The sequence below is a fragment of the Bos indicus genome, chromosome 15 (genome assembly GCF_029378745.1).
Source record: "Bos indicus isolate NIAB-ARS_2022 breed Sahiwal x Tharparkar chromosome 15, NIAB-ARS_B.indTharparkar_mat_pri_1.0, whole genome shotgun sequence".
Classification (NCBI taxonomy): Eukaryota; Metazoa; Chordata; class Mammalia; order Artiodactyla; family Bovidae; genus Bos; species Bos indicus.
This window is the reverse complement of record NC_091774.1, coordinates 37,342,226-37,359,776: the sequence shown is the minus strand read 5'-3', so window position 1 is coordinate 37,359,776 and position 17,551 is coordinate 37,342,226. Positions and strand designations below refer to the sequence as shown.

Sequence of the window (17,551 nt, the reverse complement as noted above, 5' to 3'; positions counted from 1 at the left end):
AACTTTAATGTCAAATCTGCTCAGAGAGGTATTCAAATTTGTCCCAAATGAGGAGAAAGGGGCCAAGGCTTTGTGCCTCCCTGGTGGAGATGTGACCTGGCATGTAGTGGTACCCTGTAGCTGAGAACAGTCCCCCGAGAGGAGCTCAGCCGTGAGCCCAGCAGACACATCCAAGAGAAAGGACTTGGCCCTGAGAGGGGATGTGGGCAGCACACCCAGTGTCCACTCCACTCTGCGCCTGGTGTCCTAGCACAGCAGCTGGGATCTGGCACCCATTTCACCAGCTCCACAGAGGTTGCTGGAATGAACCCGCTGGGAAGGGGGTCTGCCCGGTTCAGGCAGGGAGGGTGGGAAGGCTGTTTGTCTGGAGCCTCAGTTCTCTGGCAGCCCAGCACTGCTGTCTCTGCTGTTGCTATCTCTGCTGTTGCATCAACAGAACAGTCACTTGTCACTGACTTTGTTGTCCCCCTCGGTTCCTCTACACTGTGTGATAAGGAAAAAGGAGAGCTTAGGAAGCTGCTGCTCTGTGGGGAGCAGATCAGATTCCTGTGATGAAACTGCCTGGGCTTGACTTCTGATTTGCGGCATCCTCGTGTGGAGCTTAGTCAAGGGAGCCAGCCAGCGAGAGGAGAGCTGAAAGGGGGTGCATGGAGCATGGGCTGAGAGGTACTCTGGGCAAATCCATTGTAAAGCTAAAGATCAGGATCAAAATGAGACATTTCAGACTTCCCAATAAAGGAGAGACACCTTTCACAGGCTTTGGATCCAACAAACCTGACTTCCCATCCCAGCTGTGCTGCCTGCCTGCTGGGGGACCTTTTACACACTCCCAAGTCACAGGCTGTGAGGATTCCATGAGGCAACATGGAAACCAACCTGGGGTAGGGAGTGGCAACTTGCCAGTCCTCTGCCAAGTCTCACTTACCCTGACCGGGGCCTGCAAGGCGGTCCCACAGCCCATTTTACAGATGAGCACACTTGCCCTGGGGACAAGGTATACCAAATACTTGAGTACTAAGTCGTTGCTCTTTCCAGGGTTCTCTACTGATGATTCCTGATGCAGGGCTGCTCCTTGCATCAGTAGGGCTAGAATTTAAACAATTTGGCCTCGAGCAAGTCTTGGTATTTTATTATATTTTTATCCTATTGGGGGCGGTCATCAAAAGGAGCAAAATCCTCCCTCTTTAAAAGCCCAAGAACTTCAGTGCCAAAAAAGGATGGCTTCAGAGTTTTTTTCCCATTCATTCACACACGCATGCAGGTACACACACACACACACACACATAAACACATGTACACACACGCGCAAACAGCCTCAAACTTTTTTCCTGAGGGCCCTCTCGAATTGTTCGTCACAAAAGAGGGTTCATGGATATTTGGGTGGAGGAAGGGCCCTCTAATTTTCTGAGTCAGCGGAATGCTGGCTGGGATGATGATAAAGGTTACCAAGGGTTACCGACTATAAATGCAACTTCTCAAATATGGATAGCTAACTCCCATGTGCCAGGCTTCCACTAGGGAGTTCTTAGGCTATTAGGGAAAAACAAATGTAAAAACAGGAAATTACAACATGTTAGTAAAATTATAGCATGGAGTCATAGAAGCAAGTACAAAGTCCCCAGATAACTTGGAAGTGATGCTAGCTGTGTGCTGGAGGCTTAAGGAAATTTTACTGAAATAAGGTACAACTAATCTGGGTTTTGGAGGATGAATAAGAGTTTGTAGAAACTATTTAATTTTAATGATTTATTTTTCTGTTTAAAGAGTAGGGAGGAGGAAGCCAAGGAAGGTGGCTTATACATACTATATACATATTATTTGTATATATGCATTTGACACTTTGTACAGATTTACATATTTTAATTTTCTTAACAGTCTTGTGAGATGGGGTTTTCACAGGGAGAAAACTGAGGATCAAAAAGGGTGGGTTGAGTCAATTACTCAGGGTCACACAGCCAGCAAGTGCTGGGGCCAGAAATTCATTGCAGTGTCTTTGGCTCCACTCCCTGGCTCTTTCCCTGCTGCTGGCTTCGGTAGCTGACAGGAGGTGGACACTAATGGAGTTTATTTGTGGAAAACTATGCACTTTTTGAGAGAGAATGATATTAGATCATTAGAAACTGATTTAGCAAATGATCTTATTCAGAATCCACCCTACAAAATTTCCTCATTTGGAAGCTTCAAGTCTCCAAAGCCTTGTCCTACCTACCCAGTCTTCAGCCCAGCCCTGCAACTTGAGCAGGGAGGTCCCTGGTCTGGTTCATCTGGTTCATCAGGGCAGAGCCAGTCTCTCAACTCCCACTCCACTGCTCTCTGTGTAACATCAGGTTTACCCGTAACTCATCCATTTAGTATACCTGGGACCGTGAGGGAGAGTCCTGAGGCCCTGGCAGATGCTGGGTACTTTCTACACCCTTGTGAAAGATAAAATGCCCCTTAGCACAGGTTTGGCATCAACCATATTCCCAGGTGGCACTAGTGGTAAAGAACCTGCCTGCCAATGCAGGAGATGTGCTTTCTATCTCTAGGTTGGGAAGATCCCCTGGAGGAGGGCATGGCGACCCACTCCAGTATTCTTGCCTGGAGAATCCCATGGACAGAGGAGCCTGGCTGGCTACAGTCTATAGGGTGGCAAAGAGTCAGACACAACTGAAGCAACTTAGCACAGCACATATTCCTTTGTATAAAAGTGTGTGGTTTGCAATTCCTGTGCTGATCATTTGCTGATTAAATGCTGTGGGGTCATGTCACTTAACCCTTCAGAGTTATGTAATCTGAGAAATGGGATATGGGGATAAAGTCCTACTTCAAAGGACTTGTGTGCAAAATAATTGAGGCAGTGCTTTCATGTACAAAAAAGATACTTTGTACCAACTAGGTGCTCAGTAAATGTGAGTTCCCTTTTCCTTCCTCAGCCTTTGAAGAGGCGTGGCCTGTGTCCAGGGTACACAGGGTTAACCTACTCCACGGGGACCTAGACATCCCAACAAAATTAGGGCTTTTGTGTCCTTGTGTCCTAATTATTTATGTATTAGCATCATGGGACAGATCCTTGGTTTTCAGTCTGGATTCAAAGAAGCCCTGAGGTCCTGGAAGGTGGTTCAATGGAGGAGGACTCAGTGGTTAGGACCTCTGGCTACACCACTACCCTCCAAGTCAACAAAAATAGCATCTCTTTGATGTGTTTTATATGTTGGGCTTCCAGGTAAAATTTCATTTTAAGAGTTATATCTAGTGTTGAAAACAGAAAATTGAAAACCTCTGCTGGAGAGTAAGAGAGAGTTTTAACATCTCAAAGTGAGTTGCTTTCTGGCTCATGTTCCTTCCCTGTTGGCCTTCCTAACAGGGAAAGCCCTGCTCCCGCGTCCTCCCCTCCTCCTCCCCCACATGGAGACCAGTCTCAAAAAGAAAGATGAGCTGAGGTCTGTGCTGAGAACTGGGCCCCGATGCTCTGAGCACTTCACAAACACACAGAGGAGCTACTGCCTGGGTTGCAGTTCTGGAATGAGGTTTTCTGTCCTAACTTGAGCTATGGGGTCTTGCTGGCTGATGTGGGCTAGAGACGGGGAAAAGGGAGGACATGGGGCTTACAACGACAAGGTGAGGGCAGAGAAAAGTGTTGAAAATGAGTAAGTGCCTGTGGGGAGACGAACAGTCTTTTTCCAGGTGAGGGCAGAGAAAAGTGTTGAAAATGAGTAAGTGCCTTTGGGGAGAAGATCATATTCTTCCAGGTTGCTCCTCTTCCCACCTGCCACCCAGTGAGATGAAAGACACACTGATTTGGGAGCCAGAAAGAGTTGAGTCTGAATCCCAAGTTTGCTGCTGATTAGCTGCATGACCTTGAGCAAATCATGAACTCCTTCCAGTCTTTCCTTCCTCATCTACAAAATGGGAATACTAGAGCTCTCAGAGAATTAAGGGAGTGTATGTATCTTATGTGTGCTTGCTAAGTCACTTCCATCATGTCTGACTCTTTGCTAGCTTTGGCTATTATAAAATATCATGTCTGACTCTTTGTTACCCTATGGACCATAGCCCACCAGGGTCCTCTGTCCATGGGATTCTCCAGGCAAGAATACTGGAGTAGGTTGTCATGCCCTCCTCCAGGGGATCTTCCTGACCCAGGGACCAAACCCGCATCTCTTACATGTCCTGCATTGGCAAGCAGGTTCTTTACTACTAGCATCACCTGGGAAGCCCCATCTTATGTGTACACACATATATATATTTAAAAGAATACATAAGATATTGTATGGAAGGCAGTAAGTACAAACTAGCTGCTACTTAATAGATATCAGTCTCCTTTCCCTATCCAGCTACTGTATCTACATTTTCCAGACCATACATTGGGATACTGGGTTGTGGAAAGGATTGAATGAAATGATGTCCACCAAATTCTTTGTGCAACTCCTGGCACACAGAAGGTGCTTGTGTTTGTTTTTTAAATTGACTTCACTGGGTCTTGGTTGCAGTGTGCAGGATCCCCACTGTGTAATGCAGGACCCTTTAGTTGAGCAAGGACTCTCCAGTTATGGCCTATGGGCTCCAGAGCATGCAGGCTCTGTAATTGTGGCAAAGGGCTTAGTTGCTCCTTGGCATGTAGGATCTTAGCTTCCCGACCAGGGATTGAACCCAAGTCCCCTACATTGCAAGGCAGATTCTTAACCACTGGACCACCAGGGAAGTCCTGATGCAGGTTCCTCAGTTGTGGCATGAGAACTTTCAGTTATGGCATGAGGGATCTAGTTCCCTGACCAGGGATCAAACCTGGACTGCCAGCATAAGCGCCAAGTATTAGCCACTGGACCAACCAGGGAAGTCCCTAGTAGGGGTTTAACAAGTGTTATCTTCTCTACATGCTCCCCTCCTTCTATACAACCTGTTTGCAGAAGGAATCTTAGGAACAAGTCCTTCTTGCTGTTCTTCCATTGCTGACTTTGCATCCCCATGGGGCTCAAAGGCCCTGTGCTCTCAGCATCACAACCCTATGCCACATAATCTGAATCTAACCCTGAGAATCAGCCTTGGACCTTGGTTCCAAGGCTCTGTGACAATTATTTGTCATAACACCAGCCTTCATCTGGGATACGGGCCCTCTCGTGATCTAGTCAGGCCTATTTCAGGCCAAGGAGTTCCACTCCTCTCCCCAAATCCTGACCCCCCCACCCACTTGCCACCTGCTGGCTTGGGTATTGCCCTTGGACAGGCCCCTCAGATAAGACTATCAACTAGGCTTCCATGTCTCTGTGTCCCACCCACCTGCTAGGTCAGCCAGAAGAGGGTAACCTATTGTGCCAGGATTTCCCCAATGTCAGGAGCTCCTGATGTCAGCTCCTACCCAGTCAGATGCCCCAACACATCCCCAGCCCTCACGTCATTCCCAGGCCAATGCTCAACCTCTTTCTGCATTCCAGACAACCCTAGTTAGATCTGGAGATGAATGGGAGAGGGCAGGCCAGGCCAGGGATCACATCCAGTGAAGGTCCAGATGTGAGAGTACGTACTGGGTATTCAAGCTTGATCAGGCCATGGAAAATAAAAGACCACATGTGGTCCAAATCAGTCTGTGCGTCTTTGGACTGCTCATCTTATTTCTCTGTGCCAAAGGGTTTTTCATCTGCAAGCTAGAGTTCAGAAAACACAATAACCACTTCAGGGTATTGTTGTGAGGAACAAATTAGATTATATATATTAACCCCAGTGCCCAGTGAAGAGCAAGACTTCAATAAAAGTGCGCCTTTCTCTACGTCGCTCTGACAATGTCCTTGTGCTGTGGTTGCTGCTCCTTCCAGTAAGATGTGTGGCATCCCCAGGTAGGTCTCCTGTGCTTCTCCTTTTCCTCCAACTCTTCATTAATATTCTGAAGACTAAGTCAGTAGCAGTAGCAACACACCAGGCTTAAAACTAATCAAGTTCCTGTCAGTCCAAATGAACTTTTCTCACCGATTCTCAGATCTTCTGCATCTTGTCACTGGTGCATTTTCCCCACATAATGAAGTTTGGGCAGCCCTGGCTGGTCACTGCCGGCTCCTGCCTGGTCCCGAGTGTGACCTCCAGGCAGTCACAGCTGCTCCCAGCACTGCGGTGCCCCCTCCATCGCCTGTCTGCCTTCCCATCAGGGGGCGATGAGACCCCAGCAGATTAACATGATGTCCTTGTAATTCTACATCCAAGACACATGCCATTTTCCTTCGACACATTTGGAAAGGGGGCAAGTTCCACTTTGTAAGAACCGTCACTTATTTTGAACTGGAAGAAAATAATTTATTTGGTCAAAAGTTGTGTCTTTTCATCAAGGGCACATATTTCCCTTTTGTAATGGGAAGCGGGGCCTTTTGGATCTCCACATAGTCAATTCTCCAAGTTTACTCCAGTGTAAGGCTTTTCTTTTTCAGTTTATTTCATGAACTAATCCAACAACTAAGAAAATACGTTCAAAAATAATCACACAAATGATGGTGCAAGGCAAAAAAGGCAGGTGTGTTAGCACGATTCTTCCATCTCCAGTATTTCTGAAAGAACCCTAAGAATGCCCTTCATCTGACTGGAAACCTATTCAAGTTTTTCTACCACAGAAATGAATGATTTGAAAGACTCTTTCCAAGACCTGGTCCCTGGCTTTCTACTTAGAAGCCCTGCTGGAGCTGCCAGTGCCACCTACCACCCAACTGAGAGGGTTCCCCAGTCTTGTTTCCTGAGTGCTGAACTGCCTGGCCTGGGGCCCCTAACTTAAACTGGAAGATTCAAGGCCTTGAATGAAGCTGCAAAATCTCAAGCCCTGGAAGATCATGCCTTCAGGGACCACCATAGCAGGCCCCTATCCCTTCTTCCATCTCTCATGGACCATTTCCAACAGATGTTAACTTCTTGGATCTGGAAGGAATGACCTTTAGGCCACATCTTCAAGCCTGTGGATGGTGAGTTTGTGCACCATGGGAGGCCGCCTCAGACATTCAGACATTCTCAGTATGACTCCAAGAGAAGGGACAGAGGAGGGACCTCACTGAGGATCACATAATAACTATCGTAACTGAACTTGAATCCAAGTTTGTATGACTTCAAATTATGCCTCTCTGCTCTGTTGCTATCTGGAAAGCAGGCTCCGTGCTGCAGGGATCCGGGCGAGTATCTACTTTCCCCAAAGACTGAACTTGGCAGGTGACAGCCGAATCCCCTGCCATCAGCTCACTTTCCTGTGGCTTCTCCAAAAGGCAGGCATCCCACTGGGTGGCTTTAACTTCTTAACGTCTTCCTGACATTCACTCACTCACTTGCAAAGAAAAACTGGTCTCCAAACCCCACATCGGACAGACCTCATAGGAACTTTATTTCCAAGTCTCAGAGAAAATGAAAAAGCATTAAGGCCAGGGTAGCTTCCATCCCAGAGAGGGAGCATCACCACTCCCACCTCCCTCATGGGCTGAGAATTGCATTTGTGTTTAATAACAACTTTGATCCCTCTGCCAGAGCAGCGGTCATTGAGAAATCCTGACATAAAGAAGGTATCTGGGAGATAAAGTTCTGCAAGCGATGATTACTAGCACTTAAGTTCTCTTTTTGTTGAAAGGAAGAATCCCAGAATGAACAGTGCATTGAATGATATGACAAGCAAGTACTTGATCCCTGTCCAGCTGGAGGGGGATTGTACCCATCAGCAGCTTTTTAGCTAAGGACGTCTTTATATTTCCCTTCTTTGTCTGGGCCTCTCTAGTTCCTCCTTTTACTTCATGTCAGCACTATATAGTAGGTATGCCAAGTGGTTTTGAAATTTAAATTACAGTCTCTTTTTCAGATGTTATTGGAAAGAACATGTAATTTATAACCACGTGTTAGGAGTACAGGATGTTCATGGTCCACTGCCAATTTTTCTTTTGTAAAGTTAATAAAACTTTCATAAAACACTTATACACTTGTATATTTCATGGTAAAGATTTTTTTTTATCTCATAGGCTAATGTAAAGATTTATTAAAACCATTTTTTTGTTAAGAGGAGTGTCAATAGTTTGCAGCTGAGTGTAATTTTGAATCCGTGGAAGATGACGGTCTGATGGAAAATGACAGTAACAGCTTTGTTGATTTAGCACTAAAAATAAAGGAGCCTTTCAAACGAGAGAATGCTCTAATATCCAGAGTGGGCTAGGACGCACTCAGGCCAATGGAGGCGAGCTGGAGGAGCCGGCCACCAGTACTCCAACCCCTGGCAAGAACAGGGGAGGACTGGATAGAGCCCAGGTGGGAGGGTGAGCAGTGCCCCCCACCCCCCCAGGGATTAGCTGGCACGCAGGCTCTGGTTGGGGAGGGAGGGAGGAGCCAGGAGGAGCCTTTAGGGCTTGCAATGACTGCTTGTGGCCGAAAACTCAGATCTGCCTGTCCCCACAGGTACTCCTAGACCTTCTAGGTCTCTCTGGGACCCCGTTTTTCCTGAAGGTTAAGGGCTACAGAACATGAACTAGTTTAATCCATCCCTTCCTCCTCTCCACTCTACTTAACCCCCTTCAGCAATCCAATCAACCCCAAACAGGTCCTTATCAGAAAATTGTCTGAAGGAACTTCATTTAACTTTTTTCTGCCTAAACACCCCAAGGACTTCCCAGGCGGCGCTAGTTGTAAAGAACCTGCTTGCTAATGCAGGAAAGGTAAGAGACACCGATTCAGTCCCTGGATTGGGAAGATCCCCTGGAGAAGGGCATGGCAACCCACTCCAATATTCTTGCCTAGAGAATCCCATGGACCAAGGAGCCTGAAGGGCTCTGGTGCATAGGGTCACAAAGAGTCAGACATGACTGAAGCGAATAGCATGATAAACTCCAGGATCTTGCAAGACCCTTCTCTGATATTTTTTGTTTTTTTTTTTTTTTGCAACTGATAAATGGGTATATTCTCTTGCAGAATTGGATAGAATAAATAAAATTTAGTAATTTGGAGTAAATAGATCTCTCTGAGCTTGTTTTCTTCTCCATAAAATGCAGATGATAACTCCCATCTCCAGGTCTGTTTTTGAGACCATTCTGAGATTTGCAGTTTGTGAAGCATATGGAAGGACTTTGCAAAGTGCAGACAGTGGACGTGGGAACTCTTCATCTTCCGGGTGGACCTGTGCTCCTTTAGAAGGAACGTCAAGAGGATGGCAAACCACTGGTACAAAGACCCTCATTCTCTCAAATATCGACATGGGCTCAATTTACAAGCGGATTAAAACGTTAAGAGAAAATAAAGAGGAATATAATTATTAACTGTGTGCCAAAGCCTTTTCCATAGCCTCTTCCTATCATCCTCATTTTATAGATGATGCAAGTAGAGCTACAAAAGGTTAACCTATCAGCTTGAGACCACAAAACTAGCGAGACAAGAAGGTTTTACACTTAGGTCATTATAACTCCTAAGTTTTTTTCCTCCCCATTCCATAATATTAGAAGGAGCTGACACTCTTGACTGGTTCCTACCTGCTAAGCACCCTGTTAGGCACTCTGCAAGCCTCCCCTCCCTTAATCTTCATGCTACTCCTGCAGAAACCACTCGCATCTTCATGCAAGGCGAGAGTACTGACAGAGCTACACAGGACACAGGGAGCAGCCTTTGCTCATGGCTGGCCCGCCCTTTAGCACTGATTCCCCTAAAGAAGGGATGGCTGTGCTTCTGAGGAAAGGCTGCCGAGGGCGTGGGTGCCTTTGCTGAGGTCTCTAAGCTCTACCTGCTACTTCTCCCCCAGGGGAGGGTTGGCCCTGAGGTCTGGCGTAGGAACTGGGGCTTCAGCGCTCTCATTCCTCCCCATGGGGCTCTTTCCTGTTTCCCTGGCTTTGCTGTCCCCTCCAGCCCCACTCAATTCAGGCCCCTTTCTTGTTTTATCCTACTCCCCCATCTTCTTTTTCATGCTCCCTCTCAACTGAGCCAGCACTTTCTGAAGCAGCATTTCTTCCAGTGACCCTCTTTGGAAGCACTAAGGCAAGCACCAGCCACATTCCTGGCTTAGGGTCACTGTTTCCTTTCTTAAAAAATGTGTCTGTAAAGCATAGTATTTTTCTGATTTGCATTATTGTGCATGCTCAGAGGAATACAGTCTAAGTACAATGGGAGTTACAAAGAAACCTTAGATATCATATAATAGTTTTTTTCCTAGTAGGATCCTCTCCAGCCACCTCTGTCACCCTATTTATTATCCAGTTTCTATTGATCATGGAGGTTTCTGCTTTATGTCATTTCTTCAGGCATTTCCTGACCTCTCTGACTAGAGCGGGCCATCTCTGTGCATACTTTCATGTCATCTTGTTTTCCCATCTCTTCTCACAAGTATTACTAAGTATTTGTCAAATTATGTATTTGCCGTCCATCTTGTCTACTAGACCATGAGCTCTAGGAGGAGGGGAGCCACGTCTGTCTTGTCATTGCTGTATCTTCAGCGCTCAACAGATGACCAGGTTAACCCTGTGACCTCACACCACTGCCAAATCTTCCTCCTCTTCCGGATAAAAGCCGTGATAGCCTCCTGCCTTTACACCAGGTCCAGTTTGTGACAGTGCCCCGTGTCACATATGCAGTGGCACAGAATCCAGTTAGTGGGCATTCTGGTGACAGCCTTCACCTGTGTGCTTCTGAGGGGAAGATGCAAGCTCCCAGATGGCAGGAGGGGAGGGGAGGTAGCCCACAGCCCAGGCTCCTTCCACATCTCAACAGCTCTGAGATATGGAGATATAGAGAGCTCTAGCTCTTGGGATAAAAATGTAGATGAGAAACTGGGGCTCCAGGACAAGAAATTTCAGAGAAAGAAATAGAAGACCCCTGCACAATCTCTGTCATTGTCTTTCTGGAAAAACAAACAAATGAGCGATTGGAGCCATGGAAGCCAGCAGGTGCACAGCCTGGAGAGGGGAAATGAGAGTTTGGTGGGGTAGGGCCCCTCTTCATCAGACCAAGGGGAGGCTGTGGTTCAACTGAGCAAGCCATTTCCAGGTGCGCAGGTTCGCTCCTGACTGTTACTGCTGATCTTGCAGATATTGTTGCCTCCAGAATGAGGCAGTGTGGTCTAGTATGAGGTGCTGCCTTGAGAGACTGAGAGGGCAAGCCTGGGTGGTAAGCACCGGTGGCTGGAACCCTGGCTATGCGCATAGCTTCCTGAGCATGCTTACAACACAACCAGGCTGAATGGGATCAGCCAGCTCCTCCTGCAATTGCCTAGAACAAGGAGAGTTGGCAAGGCTGAGGGTTCACCATTCACCATCTGTCTAGCTGGAGATAATTTAGCATAGTGGTCGAAAGTTCAGGCTCTGCAGTTAGATAGACCCTCAGCTTATTAGCTTCTTGCTCTTGGGGAAATTACTTGACATCTCTTTATCTTAGTTAAAAATCATAAGAGGGTTAGTTTCATGAGCATGTAACCTCTGCATCCACAAAGTGTCCCTTGCTTAGAAGGACCCTGCCTTCACTTTAATGCTCTGCTCTCGCCATCCTAAAATTTTTCATTATTTTTTTTAACAAGGCACCTGCATCTTTATTCTGAACTAGGCTGGGCCTTGCAAATTATGTAGCTGGTCCTTATTATAATTTAAATATTCATCACAAGAGTGAGGGTGAGGAACAAAGAGATAAGACAGCATACGTTAAGGACCTAATATTAAGAGCCATTTTTATTGCTGCCTCCTGGGTTACCAACCAAGTAGTTCACGCCTCTCCAGCTTTCTGGTAGGTGGTTGGTGAGAAAAGACATCACTAGGCTTCAGAGATGAATAGAAGTCAGGCTGAATAAAAAACCAGAGACCTTGGTTGGCCTCATGGCATAGTTCTCCAGGAACCCCACGGGATATGAATAGGACCTGTAGGTGGCAGGCTGTGGGGAGGACACCAGGGTTCTTCACGTGACAGGCTGCCAAAGAAACAAGTTCAAACTTTCCTCGTGCCTCATTCTTAGTAACAATGCCACTGATACACCCACCAAGTTGAGTGTTTCTGATGCTGTTTTGCAAGACCAGACTCTAATCTTTCCTCTCCTGTGTCTGGGAGTCAGCAACTGGTTGCACTTCCTAGCTAGGTGTGACCAAGTTAGCAGAAACAGGTGGCAGAAAATTGGCCCCACTCATTCACCTGCTTGGTAAATTACAGTAGCTGCATCTCCCCCCAGGCCTCTCTGACCACCTCTGGTTCTTCTAACAAGGGCAGCCATCAGTCAGTTCAGTTGCTCAGTCATGTCCAACTCTTTGCAACCCCATGGTCTGCAGCATGCCAGGCTTCCCTGTCCAACACCAACTCCCAGAACTCATTCAAACTCACGTTCATTGAGTCAGTGATGCCACCCAACTCTCTCATCCTCTGTCATCCCCTTCTCCTCCTACCTTCAATCTTTCTCAGCATTAGGGTCTTTTCCAATGAGTCAGTTCTTCACATTAGGCGGCCAAAGTGTTGGAGCTTCAGCTTCACCATCAGTCCTTCCAATGAATATTCAGGACTAATTTCCTTTAGGATTGACTGGTTTGATCTCTTTGCAGTCCAAGGGATTCTCAAGACTCTTCTCCAACACCACAGTTCAAAATCATCAATTCTTCGGCACTCAGCTTTCTTTACAGTCCAACTCTCACATCCATACATGACTATGGAGAAACCATAGCTTTGACTGTAGGGTCCTTTGTCAGCAAAGTAATGTCTCTGCTTTTTAATATGCTGTCTAGGTTGGTCATAACTTTTCTTCCAAGGAGCAAGCGTCTTTTAATTTCATGGCTGCAGTCACCATCTGAAGTGATTTTGGAGCCCAAGAAAATAAAGTCTGTCACTGTTTCCATTATTTCCCCATCTATTTGCCATGAAGTGATGGGACCAGATGCCATGATCTTCGTTTTTTGAATGTTGAGTTTTAAGCCAGCTTTTTCACTCTCTTTTACCTTCATCAAGAGGCTCTTTAGTTCCTCTTCACTTTCTACCATTAGGGTGGTGTCATCTGCATATCTGAGGTTACTGATATTTCTCCCGGCAATCTTGATGCCAGCTTGTACTTTATCTGGCCTGGCATTTCACATGATTTACCCTGCATGTAAGTAAAATAAACAGGGTGACAATATACAGCCTTGATGTACTCCTTTCCCAATTTGAAACCAGTCCATTGTTCTATGTCTGGTTCTAACTGTTGCATCTTGACCTGCATACAGATTGCTCAGGAGGCAGATAAAGTAGTCTGGTATTCCCATCTCTTACAGACTTTTCCACAGTTTGTTGTGATCCACACAGTCAAAGGCTTTAGTGTAGTCAATGAAGCAGAAGTAGATGCTTCTTTGGAATTCTCTTGCTTTTTCGATGATCCAGCGGATGTTGGCAATTTGATCTCTGGTTCCTCTGCCTTTTCTAAATCCAGCTTGAATGTCTGGACATTCTCAGTTCATGTACTGTTGAAGCCTGGCTTGGAGAATTTGAGCATTATTTTGCTAGGGTGAGAGATGAGTGCCATGGCCAGGGCAATTCTTTCCTTTACTCTTCTGATCTCTTTATACCGCATTTCCTAACCTCTGTCTTAATCCAAGTACTGGAGCGCCTTCGTTCACTTGGTTCTGACATCCATCACCACTGCTCTGTCTTCTTTGCTGTGTCCTCTATAGCAGCAGTCCCTAACCTTCTTGGCACTAGGGACTGGTATCGTGGAAGACAATTTCTCCATGGACTGGGGCAAGAGGGCTGGTTTCAGGATGATTCAGATGTGTTACATTTATTGTGTACTTTATTTCTATTATTATTATATCAACTCCACCACAGATCGTCAGGCATTAGATACTGGGGGTTGGAGATCCCTGCTTTAGAGAATAGAAATCCTTTATTGAAAGGAGACATTTTCTATTATATTGGACCCAAATTTATTCCTTTATTCATAACAGCTGGAAGCATGGCACAACCCCCGCCATGCTTTTTACTCAATCATAGGTGTTCTTTAACAGAGGGAGGGGCCAGGAGGATCAGGTCTCTTCCACTGTCCGGTATCTGGGTATCTGAAAAGCCAGGGAGGCGTAGCAGGTATCTGTAAAGCTAGGCTTTCCAAAAGGGCCTCTGAAATTCAGCCCAGTGCTTTTTCTTCATGCTGCATGATGTTGTCTCTATTGAAAGATTCTCCTTCCCCAAACACACAGAGTACAACAATCCCATTGAAAGCATTGCCAATGATAAACTATGTACGGACAAATAACAAACAGTGACAAAACCACACACAGAGAGACAAGGCAGTCTGTGTCGGGGAAGAAAGAGAAAAATAAATGAAATTAACAGTGGGAGACAAAAACAGAGGAAAACCCAGCAATTAGATTAATCATAGACTTCCAGGAAATTGGCCCAAATTTCTTTAAAATCTTGTTGATTGTTATTCAGATTGAAGGGTTCCCTCAGCAAGATCAGCCAGAGCCCACCAAGCTTGCATACCAATCTGCATACCGAGTGCTCGGATCCTAGGGCTGTGTTCTGGCAACAGAGAATCCCCTGGGCAGGTGTGAGGTCCAGTTGGGGTCAAGAGTCAATATTTTTAGTCTGGGCTCTCTGGGAAACTCTATTTGGGACTTTAAACAAATCATACCACTTTCTAGATCTCAGTTTCCACATCTGTCAAATAGACAAATTCTATCTTTCCTTCAGGAGGGCCCTGGTGACTCAGACGGTAAAGAATACACCTGCAGAGCAGGAGATCTGGGTTCAATCCCTGGGTCGGGAAGATCCCCTGGAGAAGGGAATGGCAACCCACTCCAGTATTCTTGCCTGGAGAATGCCATGTACGGAGGAATCGGGTGGGCTACAGTCCATGGGGTCGCAAAGAGTTGGACATGACTAAGTGACTAACACACATCCTTCGTTCTTAAGTCAGTGGGTTTTGAGAGGCTGAAGAAAGAAAATAGATGTGGGATTCTTATGTAGACCAAAAGCGCTATGCAAGCATAACATAGAGCATTTTCAGAGGCAGAAAGAAAGCAGGATATTGCCCAAGATTCAAATGCCCACCCCTCCAAACACTGGGGTAGAGAAAATGCAGTGTGGGGCTGGAGCAAGTGAGCTGCTACAAACATGTTCCAAAGCCTTCAGATTCAGTACATCTTGACCCAAATATCCCTCCCTCTTTTATGATCTGCATTTAAAAGAAAATTGAATGACCTATCTCTGGATTTATTAATGTTTAAATCATTAGGATCTTGGCTCCAGAATGCTCCTGGGTTGCCAGAGGAACATCAGAGCTTTCAAATGCCTGGAAGTCGCCCTTCACCCAGGGTGAAATAGTCCAAGCATAAAATGGTTTAGGTTTGGTTTGAAGGATTGAATGCTTGAATTCCTCTTAGAACCGACTTCTTCAAATATGACCATTTTTTGTTCAATGTGAAAAAAAGATATTTTCTATTAGGTACTAGTCTCTGTGCTAAGTGCTCTGCATACATAATTTAACATAATCCTTACAACAACCCCATGTGGTAAATTTTATTAATTTTCCTATTTTCAGTTCAGGTCAGTCACTCAGTCGTGTCTGATTCTTTGCAACCCCATGGACTGCAGCATGCCAGGCTTCCCTATCCATCACCAACTCCCAAAGCTTGCTCAAACTCATGTCCATCGAGTCAGTGATGCCATCCAACCAACTCATCCTCTGTCATTCCCTTCTCCTTCCTCCTTCAATCTTTCCCAACATCAGGGTCTTTTCTAATGAGTCAGTTCTTCACATCAGGTGGCCAAAGTATTGGAGTTTCAGCATCAGTCCTTCCAATGTATATTCAGGACTGATCTCCTTCAGAATGGACTGGTAGGATCTCCTTGTTGTCCAAGGGACTCTCAAGAGTCTTCTCCAACACAGTTCAAAGGCATCAATTCTTTGGCACTCAGCTTTCTTTATGGTCCAATTCTCACATCTATACATGACACTGGAAAAACCATAGCTTTGACTAGACAGGCCTTTGTCAGCAAAGTAATGTCTCTGCTTTTTAATATGATGTCTAGGTTTGTCATAGCTTTTCTTCCAAGGAGCAAGCGTCTTTTAGTTTCATGGCGGCAGTCACCATCCGCAGTGATTCTGGAGCCCAGAAAATAAAGCCTGTCACCATTTCCATTGTTTCCCCATCTATTTGCCATGAAGAGATGGGACCAGATGCCATGATGTTCGTTTTCTGAATGTTGAGTTTTAAGCCAACTTTTTCACTCTCTGCTTTCACTTTCATCAAGAGGCTTTTTAGTTCTTCATTTTCTGCCATTAGGGTGGTGTCATCTGCATATCTGAGGTTATTGATATTTCTCCCTGCAATCTTGATTCCAGCTTGTGCTTCATCCAGCATGGCATTTCGCATGATGTACTCTGCATATAAGTTAAATAAGGGTGACAATATACAGCCTTGACGTACTTTTTTCCCTATTTGGAAACAGTCTGTTGTTTCATGTCCACTTCTAACTGTTGCTTAAGAATGTTAAAAAAAAAAAAAAAAAATAGGACACCCTTCAAGTATTATGGAAAAGATTTGGACCAATTTTTGTCAATCTGATAACTGAAGAGGACCAAAACAGCCATTCAGTATTGCATGTCCCAAAATATGTCTCCATTAGGTTTAGTTAAGTGTTAGCACTGGGCATCAAATTAACCTCAGAAAAAAAATAAGTAGAATTATTTGTGGCAGGACTTTTCAGGGCCTTTGAAATGAATGCTCAGTACAACTCTCGAAGAAGGGATAGTTCATGGCATATTTTCCACTTATTTGGAGACAGAAGATCTTTTCCCAAAGAATCGTAATAGTCTTCGGAAAATCATTTATCATGTATAATCATATCATTTTGTAAAGCAGCAAACCATGGTTCAACCAGGAGAGGTAACTTGCCCATGTCATAGTGTCTTCATGGTAGAGTCAAGATAACAACCCAGATGTTCTGAGTCCAGGCCTGGGGTGTGTTCCAGATTCCACTACAACAAAGGCAGGTGGACCCAGAGGGCCAGTTGTGAGTCTTCCATAAGTTCAAGCCACAAGGGCTACACATAGCATCATTGACCACAGATCACACATCTGAGATCCAAATGGTCACAAGTATTATATGTTAGAAGAGAGGACATTATTTCAATAAACTCCTTTGTGCTTGAAGGGGTTGTACTAGTTAGGGTTCTCTAGAGAAATAGGAAAAAAAAGTCAGAGAGATTGGGAGATTTATTTTTAAAAATTGGCTCATGCAATTATAGAAGCTGACAAGTCCAAAATCTGTAGGGCAGGCCAGCAGACTGGAGACCTGGGGAGGAGCTGATGTTGCAGCTTGAGTCTGAAAGCAGTCCAGGGCAGAATTTCCTTTTCCCTAGGGATCTCAGTCTGTTTTTCCCTTAAGACCTTCAACTGATTATATGAGACCCACCCTAAGCATGGACGGTAATCTGCTTTACTCAATGTCTGCTGATTTAAATGTTCATCTCATCTTAAAAATTACCTTCACGGAGACATCTACATTGGTGTTTGAACAAATATCTGGGTACTGTGGTCCAGCCAAGTTGATGTGTAAAATCAGCCATCACAGGGGCCATGTACCTTCCTGCTCTTAAAATGTGGGTGATATCTTTCTACATTATCCTCATCGACAGAATGTGAAA

The 17,551-nt window shown here is 45.4% G+C and overlaps 1 long non-coding RNA gene across 1 annotated transcript in view; it reads left to right on the top strand.

Moving 5' to 3' along the window:
- LOC139187134 (uncharacterized) overlaps nucleotides 1-9,233 on the top strand; it is a 46,013-nt gene extending 36,780 nt beyond the window's left edge. The window contains exon 2 of the long non-coding RNA XR_011570772.1: nucleotides 8,970-9,233. This is a non-coding gene — a long non-coding RNA (uncharacterized lncRNA). The remainder of the gene's footprint in view (nucleotides 1-8,969) is intronic.
- The last annotated feature ends 8,318 nt before the right edge of the window (nucleotides 9,234-17,551 follow it).